Source organism: Hemicordylus capensis, chromosome 2 (assembly GCF_027244095.1).
Source record: "Hemicordylus capensis ecotype Gifberg chromosome 2, rHemCap1.1.pri, whole genome shotgun sequence".
NCBI classification, from domain to species: domain Eukaryota; kingdom Metazoa; phylum Chordata; class Lepidosauria; order Squamata; family Cordylidae; genus Hemicordylus; species Hemicordylus capensis.
Window position 1 is genome coordinate 114,027,286 of NC_069658.1, and position 13,701 is coordinate 114,040,986.

Sequence of the window (13,701 nt, forward strand, 5' to 3'; positions counted from 1 at the left end):
CTGAGCTAAGGATGTGCACGAACCAAAGTTTGAGTACAGGTATGGCGCCAGGGGCATAAAAGGAAAGTAGTAGTACTTTATTACAGCCAACGGCCACTCAATACAACACAATAACACACACAACAGTACACAACACATTAGAAAACATCAAGAGAAACTGCAATCAAAACAGTACAGTAAAAGTATCAGGTATGGCACCAGGGGCTTACCTAGGTAATTTTGGTGCCTGGACCACCCACAAGGACCCCCCAGCACGAGGTCCTCTGAAACCTACTTTTTGGGGGCCTCCTGCCACACTGAACCTCTGGCTTAAAAAAAAAATTTCAGCCGCTGTGCTGTCATGCCATCATGGGCTTGCAACAATCTCAACTGTGCAGGTGTGCCTCACAGTTAGAAAGAGACACTAGACTGAACAGACAGGTCCAGCGTCGCTCTGGCCACCGCCCACCACCACTGGGGAAGTGGGGGAGAAGGACTGCTGGGCTCACCCCACAGCAGCCACCCCTCGGCCATGCGGTGGCTGAAATTAAAAACAAAACAAAATGGAGGTTCAGCATGGCGGGTGCAGGGTGTCTGCCGAAACCCCCCCCCCCCGGCCATTTGGAGGCCCCTGGAGGCCATGGACCAGGGCCCCAAGGTCCAGGGATTAAGGTCCAGGGGTTAGAGTGCCTCTGACTGGTGCCAAATCATGGTGTTGCTGACCACACAAATGGCACCTGCACATGCGTGGATGCCATGTGCTGGCACTGCGCGTGAGTACTTGGAATGTGCACTGTCCCAGCAGGAAGCTGAATGGGGCAGTGGACAGCAGATAAGGACCTGATTGCCTCTTTCTTAAAGCTCTGACTCACTGATCCCCTCCCCACAGTGCCAAACCAGTTCTGACTTTGTCCAAACCAGTTTGGTTTGGACTTGTGCTTGACCCACTGCTCATGCACATCCTTAAACTGAGACCAGTTTTGATCCCCCTAAATGTTCTTTTAACAATGTGAGGCATATTGCCCCTAATCAGTGTAAAAGGCCATAGAGGTGGTCTCCTTCAACTGTTGTTTGTTTTCCACAGATACCAACTTGTACTCTATGTGTAGCCAATAGTACCATAAAATATTGCTTGCTGGCATACAGTCTTTTTCTGTTTATCCTTATAACTCAACACATCTGGATGGTGCTCTACTTGATCTTAATATAGTTCTCAGGATTGTTTAGCCCTCTCCATTCAGCAGTATCTTTAAATTATACATGATTGCTATTTTAGAAATGCTAAGCTAAGATTCTATTTACTGATGTGTAAGTCATACCACTGTGTATGTCCTGAAAAGAAGTCCTACTGCATTTGCACATCCAGCCTTAGCAGATCTCAAAACAAAAAAAATCTGGTGCTATGATGTGCAGCTGCAAAACAGAGTTTATAATTTAGCTCAAAGCTTATAAACTTTATTAAAATTCATGGGGGGAGATGCCTTTTCTTTCAACTTTAGAAAACAGCATTTTGGATCTGATTGCTTAATTACTCAAATCACCCACAAATATGGTACAGCTGGGTCATGAACACCACATACAGCCTCTTCCAGCTTACGACCAACTTATAGTCTGAGCTTTAAAATACATTTCTACAAAAAGGGGGCCCTCACTCCTCTGCTTCAGCTGCAGTAGCACAAGTGGAGGCTTACATCACATTCACTACACAGTAGTAATTCCGTGTAGATATTCTATTATTTTTTAAAAAGATATTCTAGATTAAAGATCCATCAATAGAGAGGATTCTAATACTATTCTGGGTAAGGACATATAACTGGCCTTTTCTCGCCATATTTTCTCCACTCCAAAATGCCTAGAGCTGCATGTTCCTTCTGATAGTTTAAGTTTAGGAAGCACTACTTAACAAGGGAAGTCATCAAGCATTCCCCTACCTGAAATGGTAACTTTGCTTAGAATTGTGAATCAGTATATATTCCTCAAGCTTGCCAACCTAATGTTCCTTGGAGAATTTATCTATTTATTTACTTACTTATTTATATTTATTAAGTTTGTATACCACCTTTCATTAAAAGAATCCCATAGCAGTTTACACAAAAATTAAAAACAAGTCTATGAAAATGACACAATTATTAAGCTAAAATAGAAAACAAATCTGACTGAAAAGATTTAAAATACAAGCATAAAAACTGTACCAAATACAAAGAAGTAGCAATAGAGACAATCATATTAAAACTTGGGTAAAAAGCCAAGATTTAACACGCTTTTTAAAAACTGTGATGGAGACCAAGGAGCCAATAGCCACTGGGAGAGCATTCCAGAGTCTGGGGTGCAGCAACAAAGAAGGCCCTGTCCTGAGTGCATGACAACCGAGCCTCCCTCATTGTCAGCACCTGGAGCAGAGCCCCTCGTCAAGCAGGCAGCAACCCTTGGGAGCAGGCGGTCCCTCAGGTATCCCAGGCCCAAACCGTTAAGGACTTTAAAGGTCAAAAACAGCACCTTGAATTGGACCTGAAAACAAACTGGTAGCTAGTGCAGCTCTTTCAAAATGGGTGTGATGTGATCCCAACGGGCAGGTCCAGATAAAACCCTAGCTGCCGCATTTTGCACTAGCTGTAGTTTCCAGATATTCTTCAAGGGCAGCCCCATGAAGAGCGCATTACAGTAATCCAGCCATACCATGACTAAGGCATGGGTAACCGTGGCCAGATCTGCCTTTTCAAGCAAGGGATGCAGCTGGCATACTAGCTGAAGCAGTGCAAAGGCACCCCTGGCCACTGCCTCCACCTGAGCTTCTAAAAGCAGAGCCGGGTCCAGGATTACTCCCAGGCTGCATACTTGCTCCTTCAAGGGGAATGCAACCCCATCCAGAACTGGTAAAATCTCATCCCGATTGGCTTTCCTACTGACCAACATTACCTCCATATTGTCTGGATTCAGTCTCAGTTTATTAGTCCACATCCAACCCATCATGGCCTCCAGCCCCCGATTCAGGACATCCACTGCCTCCCTAGGATCAGGTGACAAGGAGAGATAGAGCTGAGTGTCATCCGCATATTGCTGACAACTCAGTCCAAGTCCTTGGATGACCACTCCCAGTGGTTAAACAGCATGGAGGACAAAACCAAACCCTGCAGGACCCTAAAGGCCAATGGTCATGGAGCTGAGCAGTAGTCCCCAAGCACCACCTTCTGGACCCTCCCCCCAAGAAAGAACCAGAGCCACTCCAACACAATACCTCAAATTCCCATACTCAAGAGACGGTTGAGAAGGATACCATGGTCGATGGTACTGAACGCCACTAAGAGGTCCAGCAGAACCAACAGGGACACACTCCCCCTGTCTGGTTCCCGGCGTAGATCATCCACTAGAGCAACCAAGGCAGTTTCATTCCCATATCCAGGGCAGAAGCCAGATTGAGAATGGGCCAGATAATCCATATCATCCAAGACCCTGTGCAGCTGGGACGCCACCACACGCTCTATCACCTTGCCAAAAAAGGGAAGGGTAGAGACAGGTCTATAGTTGATCAGGTTGGAGGAATTAAGGGAAGGCTTTTAAAATAATGGTCTTACCATTGTCTCCTTGAGGCCAGAGATGGCCTTCCCAGGTGTGATCCCGTGATTATCTCTGGTATAGGATCTACTCTCCAGCTGAAATTCTGATACTAATTATCTCTTCCAGTAAGGCCTTGTGCTGCCCAAATCATCAGTGTTCTTAGGAAGCTCATGGAGAAAGTGGTTCTTTCTTTTGGAACAGAACAGCATTACATCATTTGTTCTGTGAAATGACTGCTAAAAAGTCATATGTAACTTGGAAACTCTTCTTATAAACTCTTCTTTGGGTCTGTTTTTGTTTTTCTCATTTGCTGTATTGTTCCAGTAGTCCTATATCATTTCAATGGACAAGTTCGAAAGCATTCAACTTGTTCTCTACCCCTTCATTTTAAAAACATACAGCCCTATTCAGACATTACATTGTATGATTCAGACATTACATATGTTTTTGTATGGGTGACTATACATGCATTCATTTTTAAAAGTGATCCTGGGCATGAGCCCTCTAAAATGCAGGGAACCGATAGGAAGTGTACGAATATATGTGTGCTGGACATAAAATGTGATATGGTGAACAACTGTACAAGCATTCAAGTCTGTACAGTACATGGATACACTGTACACAGATTGTTCACGCATTGAATATAACATGTGAATAGAGATATAGGAGGCCACCATTTAGTCTGTACCTGTAACAAGATGTTTATATTTGCTCTGAACACCTACACTTAAGAAAGGAGCCATTGGTCCAAAAATTTGCACTTTGATTTTTATATATCAGCTAGACATTTGCTGTATTCTGAAGGTCTACATAGTTTCACTACAGACAGCGGGTCCAGATGTCCTGCCCTGGCATGCTACTCATCCCCTCCAGTGAACCACTTATAGTTACTGTGGCATTTGACTGAAGAGGCAAACACTATAATTGTGAAGGCAATTCAGTGATTGGCAGCGGTCCAGGTTGTGGCTCACAGAAGCGCTTGCTATCATGCTTATGGCATTTGCCTCTTCAGACAAATGCTGAGGTAACCATGTGCTGTGTGCTGGAGGGTGTGTGTGGAATGCTGAGGCTTCCAGACCCGCTTTCGGTGCTGAAACCATGTAGAGATTCCCCCCCTACATGTCTGAACATCTGATCTAAAAAAACCCTCCCGCGCAACAGCTCTAGTTAGTAGTGTCACAAGAGGAGAGCTGGTCTTGTGGTAGCAAGCATGACTTGTGCCCTTAGTTAAGCAGGGTCCACCCAGGTTGCATAGGAATGGGAGACTAGAAGTGTGAGCACTGTAAGATATTCCCAGCAGGGGAAGGAACTGCTCTGGGAAGAGCAGAAGGTTTCATGTTCCCTCCCTGGCTTCTCCAAGATAGGGCTGAGAGAGATTCTTGGCTTCAACCTTGAAGAAGCAGCTGCTGGTCTGTGAAGACAATACTGAGCTAGATAGACCAATGGTCTGACTCAGTATATGGCAGTTTCCTATGTTCCTATGTTGTTCCTATGTTTATAACCAGGATTTGATATACAGGTCCACCAATGGTTACTAACTGTGATAGCTGAAATGGAATATCCATTTTCTCAAAGGCTGTATACACCTCAACTCTTAGCATTGAGGCAATAACAGAGGAAGGCTGTTGCTTTAATTCCCTGCTCATGTGCCTTCTGGAGGCATCTGGCTAATCATGCCTGGCAATGGAATGATGTACCACAGAGGTTCAGAAGCTTTGTTTTTGTAATCCAGATTGTGTTGGACTACAGCTCTCATCATTATCATTGACAAGGGACTTCACCATTCTGGCTGTAGATTATGGGAGTTGTATTATCTATCTATCTATCTATCTATCTATCTATCTATCTATCTATCTATCTATCTATTCAGTTTCTATACTGCCCTTCCAAAAATGGCTCAGGGTGGTTTACACAGAAATATAATAAACAAATAAGATGGTACCCTGTCCCCAAAGGGCTCACAGTCTTAAAAGAAACATAAGATAGACACCAGCAACAGTCACTGGAGGTTCTGTGCTGGGAGTGGATAGGGCCAGTTACTCTCCCCCTGCTAAATAAAGAGAATCACCACATTAAAAGGTGCCTCTTTGCCAAGTTAGCAGGGGTCGATGTTGTAGTCCAACAACATCTGGGTATCCAAGTTTTAGAACCCCTGCTGTTCTAAATAGTCCCTTGGCCCAATACAGCAACACTCTTTCTCATTACGTTTTTACTTAGACCAGAGTCTCACTGAAACCCGTGACACTTACTTTTAAGTAAAGATGCCAAAAACTGGAGTCCCAATGGGTCCTAACAGGTATAATTTCACCTATGCTCTGTCTTTCCAAATGAGACATTTTCCTATCACTTCATTTACTTGAGACTACTCCAAAATAGAGCTTTGTTTTATTATGTGTTTAATGTTGATGCAGTAATTCAGCAGGAAGACAAATGCAGGGGAGTTTGTGAGGCTGGAGCATTTGTACCATCAATCAGGTTAGACAAGTACAGTAATTAGGAAATGCTGATCTGACTACAAACTGGGTCACTCTTCTCAGGGTAGGAGGAGGTGGAGAGAAGCAAAGCAGAACAGAACTAAAATGAATACAACCTTCAGTGTTTTACATGACTTATATTACGTTATTTGTTTCTTCACCGATAAGAAAATATTCATCTGTTTTAATTTAATGTCTGTAGTATTCAGTGGCAAAGTATGTGCTCTCTCTCTATATATAGATCAGTGGATAAAGAAGAAATGAAGGGCAATAAAATCATAATCTAAACTTATTTCTAGTAAATATTTAAAAGGGTTTTGATACAAAGTGTGCAGATAGCAAAATCTAGGGGCTATTCCTATGGTCAACAAAAATCGGGCTAGCCTCTGCTAGCCTGATTTTTGCTGATCGTGAGAACCATTGGGCTCAGCTGCAAGCCCGGTAGTTCTCGAGCAGGTAACCCGCTCAAGTACCCCTCCCCTTAGCCCAGGTTTGCGGAGTGAGCGCTCCGCAAACCCGGGCTATCTGATCATGAGTAAACGTGGCGTGGCTCCGCGCCATGGCTACTCATGAGTAGACCCCCAGAGGGGAGGCAAAAAGCCACCTCCCAGCTCCAGGGGTCTCCCCAGTATGCCCTGTGCACTCGTGCAGGGCATACTGGGGCTCCTGGGGGCTGCGTGGCCCCCGAGCTCCCCAGCCCCCTCTGGCTCCATCACGGAGCCAGCAATCATGTGGGTGGCCAATCTGGCCACCCAGGGCTCCCTCTCCACTTGTTTGTGGGGAGAGCGGGCTTACCCGCTCTCCCTGCTCACCGCCCCAAACTGGGTCTCACTGATCGTGAGACCCGGTCCCTAATTAAGGGCTGATCTGCCCAGCTACAACTATCTACTAAGTTTATCTACTAGGGCTGTGCAGCTGTATCTGTCTGATAGGAATGTCTGACTGATATGCTCACAATCAGACATTATCACAAGCATTTCAGAAGTGACAGCAGGGAGCCCCCAGAGTTGGAACTCCAATTAAAATCACTGTTGTATTGGACATTCTTCTATTTCTGACATTCCTATTGGACCAAAACCAGCACAACAGCCAACTTGGGGAGACTTTCTCACCAAGCTACCTCTGGGATAATTTTTAAGGATGACAGCCCCAAACTCAGGGGATTGGGGCAAAGGTACCCCACACAGGGGTAACATATCAGTATTCAGATATGATTCCAACCAATCAACAGTTTTTTCTGGAGATATGTTGGCCCACCCAATAATTTCTTGTTCTGTTCTGGTCGGATCAGATCTGATATTTTTTATGGTGCACAGGTCTATTATATATTGCCTCTCTTAGGAGAAGAGCAAATGTGCATTTACATCACCCATGTGCCCAGAAATCGGCATAATAGCTCTAAAAACTGACATTCTGAGAATTTCAGCTACCCCCCCGCAAAACTGATTGAGAGTCTGAATCACAATGACCCTTTATCATAATAAACTCCTACACTAACAAGCTGAATAACCAAATATACAGATACATAGAACTGAATTATTTGGGATAAGTGGCACAGCAGGGAAATGCCTGACAAACAAGCAGAAGGCTGCCGGTTCGAATCCCTGCTGGTTTGTTTCCCAGACTATGGGAAACACCTATAACGGGCAGCAGCATTTTAGGAAGATGCTGAAAGGCATCATCTCATACTGCACAGGAGGTGGCAATGGTAAACCTCTCCTGTATTTTACCAAGGAAAACCACAGGGCTCTGTGGGTGCCAAGAGTCAAAATGAACTCAATGGCACACTCTACCTTTACCTTTACTGGCAATATAGCTGGAAACAGCTGACCGCATACTCTCCTGTGAGTTGCTCTTCTCAGATGGGGAAGGGAGAAGAAAGCTGGAAGTTTATTCATCAGCTGTTCTGTACTGGCCCTGAGTGTATGTATGTGTGTTCCTCTCCCTTTGCAGGTATCTCTCTGTGCATATAAGAGCTGTACTGGCCTGAGGCATGACCTGAAGGACTCTTGTCCTGGGGCTCTCAGCCAGAAAACTACAGCTTTGTGTTGACACTTGCTGTAGTCCTATTTGGAGCCTTCTGTCATTCTGCAGTTGTGTGGGTTTCCTCTTTTAGTACCTGGTTTTAAGATTTGCCTTACTCCATAATACTGTTACTCTGGTATTTACTGCAGTCACTTGACTTTTGTGGACTGCAATTGGTAACAGACAAACTCTTACCTATGGACTTCTGAGCCAAAGTCCAGGGCCTGCACACACCCCGGGGCTCCCAAATCCTCTTTAGGCTATCCTGGGTGGTGTGGTTGCCATGCCACCAGGCCACACTGAGCCAGGTGGCCAAGCATGACTGTGACCTGTGCTGGGAGTTGAGCACGACCTCCTCTTTAGAGACATAGTGGGGAATGGGAAAAGAAATATGTGGGATGGGAATATGTCAAGTTGTCTGTTGAAATGCTAATGTGTATTTGCATAAATATACCTGTTTTATATTCTTACATTCTTGTGAGTTCAGTTGCTGTTTGTGCCCTCAAGAACCCACTTGTTAAAAATCCTGTGTGAGGTCATTCACACAATCAAAAACTGTATTCTACCCAGGTTTAGGAGCAATGTGTGCTTCCAGTTTTCGGTTGTGTGGGAGCAAGGTAAGAGGAAAATTTGGATAGAAGTGATTGGGTGGAAACAAGGTAGGAGGAGAACCTGGGTAGCTTTTCTTCTTACCTTGTTTCCACACAATCACTTCTACCCAGGTTTTCCTCTTACCTTGCTTCCACACAATTGAAAATTTGGAGCACACACAGCTCCCAAACCCAGGTAGAACACAGTTTTTGATTGTGTGAATGACCTCAGTGTGTCACGGTGTGTGTTTGTAGGGGGATGATGCTTAACTTGTAGTTGCGGTGGTGGGGGCTCCAAAGGCCTTTAGGTCCAGGCTAAAAAATTACCTAGGTGCACCTCTGATTGGCAATATTTGAAAGGGAAGAAATGTACTCAATCATATAACTTTTTAAAATGATTAATGGGGAATATTGCTGTTCTACTAAATCTTCTTCATGGTCAATAATACTACTTCCTTTACAGGCTTTATTTACCAAGTTTTAGTAATTTGTATTGTATTATTATGGTCACGACTCTAGCAAAGAAGGCATTTATTTCAAGCAATACGATCCCTATGCAGTTGATACAGAAATCCATACTGGGCTATTATTCCTCTTTAGCAACAGCAGAAACATCCTTAGTCAATTTTCTGTAGGGCAGCAGGAAGAATGTACTAATTCCAGTGTAGCCCTTAAGCTTATTTCACCAACCCATCTTAGCCCTGCAGATATAACTAATTAACATCTTCCTGAAATAGTGCTGCCTCTCCCTCTGCAGGAGGATTCCTGTTTGGGCAACTGGTCATCCACCTCAAACATATTGGGCAGAAGCAGTTACACTGCTCAGGAGTCTCGGGTCCAAGGCAGCCAGTCAGACTGTAGGGCAGAATTTCCCCATTGATGGAAATGGGGATGCTGCCAGAATTTTTGAACAGCTCAGAGGTTTATGTTTTCTCTCTGCAGAAAACAATGAGAAAATCTTTAGTAAGTAGATGATTTAAAACAAGTGTTCTGGGGACTGAGAACAACACTTCAAACTACTATGGCCTTGATAGAAACAGGGGTTTTTGCAGGAGAACCTCCTGCAGCACCACCCCCTGTTCTAGCACCAGGTAATACTTCAGTTAATAGGCACCTTGATCTTAACTATGAAAGTAGTGCAGTTTAGCCAAGTAGTAAGGGCCACCCTCTAAATGGAAAATTGAGTGAGAGATTCTTCATGACTGGTAACTGAATTCTGAAAGACGTCCTACATCTGCATAGAAGAAGGATGATTCTGATACTTCTAATCTAAATTTGACATTCTCAGACCCTGATGTATTTATCTTGGATGAATGGCAAGAAACAGATATGGCTGGCATTGATAACCTAGATATAGCTATGGATGGATGTAAGCAAAGTGAGGCAACAGAGCGTTCCACCCTGTTCTGGGAGTCTTGGATCCAATGTGAACCTATATCCCGACCCAGCTGCCTGTGAGTAATTTGAACCATGCCACTAAAGTCCCAATTCCTGGGGGGTGGGGATAGCACTTAAAGTTCCTTTTTATATTACATATCCTAGTCATATCCCATTAGATTCACCTCACTGGAGTCCAAAGACCAAATGGGACCATCAACAGAGATATTTAGTTACATTGGAATCGACAAATCTTAGAAGTAAAGCCTATCATCCTTCCAGCTCCAAGATGTATAAAAACTGACTAGTCTTCATGGTTCCTCCAGCTAAGAGAAACAAAAATATTAATAAGCAGCAATTGGGATGATGTATCTCAATTTAATTGGGATGTATCTCCATTTAATGCATATGGAGAAAAACTCTGGTTGTCCAACCAATCACAAGTAGACCTCACTATACATACTCTTCTGTGGAAGTGGTGGTAACAAAAAAAGCGTACAATTTTGTGTAACCATTGCATCAGCACAGGATCATCCAAAGCCATTGAGCCATGGAACTTTCTTTCTACAGACCCAGAAGGCTCTGAGGAACATTTGACATTCTGTGGTGCTTTCTTTGCAAAATGTTTTGTTGACAAAACAGCTCACAACTGATACATGTTAATGAGCTTTGTCAAATATAGTGCAAATATTAGATGTTACCAGAGATTCATTAAATCATAGCTGCATGTATGAATTTCAATTATGGCATCTGAGGAGGTGGACAGAGTCCTGGAGTTTTGTGGTCCATATGTTTACTAAAATCTTGCCCTTCTTCATTGGTAACTCTAATCTAATAATAATAATAATAATAATAATAATAATAATAATAGTCAAAAATCCACAACAAACAGCAAGTGCCGCCTTTGTAAAGAAGCAGATAGAACAGTGGACCACCTGATCAGCTGTTGTAAGAAGATCGCACACACAGACTACAAACAAAGGCATGACAAGGTAGCAGGGATGATACACTGGAACATCTGCAAAAAATACAAGCTACCTGTAGCCAAGAATTGGTGGGGCCATAAAATTGAAAAAGTTGAAGAAAATGAAGATGTAAAAATATTATGGGACTTCCGACTACAAACAGACAAACATCTGCCACACAATACACCAGATATAACTGTAGTCGAGAAGAAAGAAAAACAAGTCAAAATAATCGACATAGCAATACCAGGGGATAGCAGAACAGAAGAAAAAGAAATAGAAAAAATCACCAAATTCAAAGATCTACAAATTGAAATTGAAAGGCTGTGTCAGAAAAAGACCAAAATAATCCCAGTGGTAATTGGCGCCCTGGGTGCAGTCCCAAAAGCCCTTGAAGAGCACCTCAACACCATAGGGGCCACAGAAATCACCATCAGCCAATTACAAAAAGCAGCTTTACTGGGAACAGCCTATATTTTGCGACGATATCTATAATAACCAACAGTATTGATGATAAAATTCAGCCATCCCAGGTCCTTGGAAAGGACTCGATGTCTGGATAAAACAAACCAGTCAATAACACCTGTCTGACTGTGTAAACAAGAAATAATAACAATAATAATTATTATTATTTATTTGATTTCTATACCGCCCTTCCAAAAATGGCTCAGCGTGGTTTACACAGAGAAATAACAAACAAGTAAGATGGAACCCTGTCTGCAAAGGGCTCACAATCTAAAAAGAAACATAAGATAGATACCAGCAGCAGTCACTGGAGGTACTATGCTGGGGGTGGATAGGGCCAGTTACTGTCCCCCTGCTAAATAAAGAGAATCACCACATTAAAAAGGTTCCTCTTTGCCAAGTTAGCAGGGGTCATCTAAAGAGAGAAAAGGTGATCAACTGAGTAATGGAAGTGCAACTCCAGACACTGACTACTGGAAGCTAATTAACAGACCCACTTCATCTGGTTTCCAGTCCAACTTGACACAGAAACTTCTTTAGTGACCCTGGTGAAGAGGCTATACTGGAAGAAAGTATAGAGGAAAGCTTGAAGGTACCGCGGGAGCTTGTCTCTGTTGTTTTCCTAGAACTTGCTGTGGGTTTCAATACCATTCACCATGGTATTCTTCCAAGATGGAGTGGGAAGCACCATATTTTGGTAGTTACTCTCCCACCTGGCAGGTAGGTTTCAGAATGAGATGGAAGACTATGAGCCCTTTCTCATGACCAAAGGAGAAACGGCAATAAGGTTAGCAGGGAGGAAACTCTGAAGAGCTTACTTCCCCATACACAAGAAGTTCCCTTTTCTTGTGTGGGCAGATTGCCACCCAGACGAACACCAGCTGTTGCTGGTAGCACTGAGGGTCACGGTGCTGGGACACATTGCCCCAACCCGGAGTTCGAATAATGAACCATGCAAGTGTGTGGAGCTTTATGGAGATCTCCCCTCCCCTCCCTGAGAGCGCCACAGTCTGCTAGCCACTGCATATGACAAGCAAAATGACAAGATGATTGAAAAATTAAGGTTAAGGGAGTGTTTGTCCCCTTAACCTTGTTTTAGAGGGAAGCTCCATAGGCGGGTTTGCTGCTGCAGTGCCACTGGGATCAGGCCTGATCCTGGTGGTACACACATGCATGCAAAACTGGGCTTGACTTCCTTAGCCCAGTTTTGCACACGTGTGTGAATAGCCTCTATTGTCGAGATGTACAGTTCAATAAGGGCCTATTTTACCCGTATGCTATCAACATTGACATTAAACTGTTGAGTAAAGTAGTCTAGAGATTTAGAATGAAGAGTCAACAATATGCTGGTACCAAGCTCTGTTTCTCCTGTATACCAAAACCAAGTGCAGCAGTAAAAATGCCAAGCAGGTATCTGGATTCTGTAATAGGTTGGAAGAGGCTAATAAACTGAAGTTTAATCCAGTTTCAAGGAACTTGTATTCAAACCATTATGGATATAATGCATTTATGTGCTTAAGGCCCTTTGAACTGCTAAAAGAGCTGCTTTTAACAGGCCTGGAAAAGGAGCATCTGGCTTAAGGAAGGACTGAGACACAAAAATGGCTTGTGCGGTCCTTTAGATTTAGAATATCAAACAGTTATCTCCATCACTAAATCTTTTGCTGCTTAGGCAATTGGGAGACTTTGTCTGGTGTGGATCTGGTTGTTGTCCATTATTCTGAGATTGCAAAGTGTGAGGCTTCAGAACCAGGGAGTTACTACATGCATGTTGTAGATCCAAGAGAAGCTTCTAAATTCTTAGTGGTGTGAGTTAATAGAGACACAGGGAATTAAATATAGTGTGGTATATTATACTTATTCAGCAAACTGCTCAGACAGACATTGCTCTATGCATACGAAGAATTATGAAGCAGGAATACTTTACCATTAAACTTACAAGGAATGCTTTCAGAGCAAGTTCTTTGCTTTCTACTTATTAAGTGCTCAGCATTGTCTCTGGAGCAACTGTGAGAGCTAAAGCTTATGGTTATTAGCATAATGTTAAGATTTGCCTCAGTACTGCTTTCTATATGGCAATCAAGGGAGACCTGTTTGAATAGGAAAAGATAAATGATAAGATGAGAACATTATTTCTTCTTTTGCTTGTACAAATTGCTGCTTGGAATCACAATGGGACTTGGTGGTTTGCTTTCACAGAACTTGAAGAACAGGCAAAAGGGCTTGAATGAAACAAAACTAGATGCGAGTTTATTGAGAGCTCATATTTCT

At 43.3% G+C, this 13,701-nt stretch overlaps 1 protein-coding gene across 34 annotated transcripts in view; it reads right to left on the reverse strand.

Moving 5' to 3' along the window:
* The window catches only part of PTPRD (protein tyrosine phosphatase receptor type D), a 1,992,390-nt gene that overhangs the window by 977,203 nt on the left and 1,001,486 nt on the right, over nt 1–13,701 (reverse strand). The gene's annotated exons all lie outside the window — the stretch shown is intronic.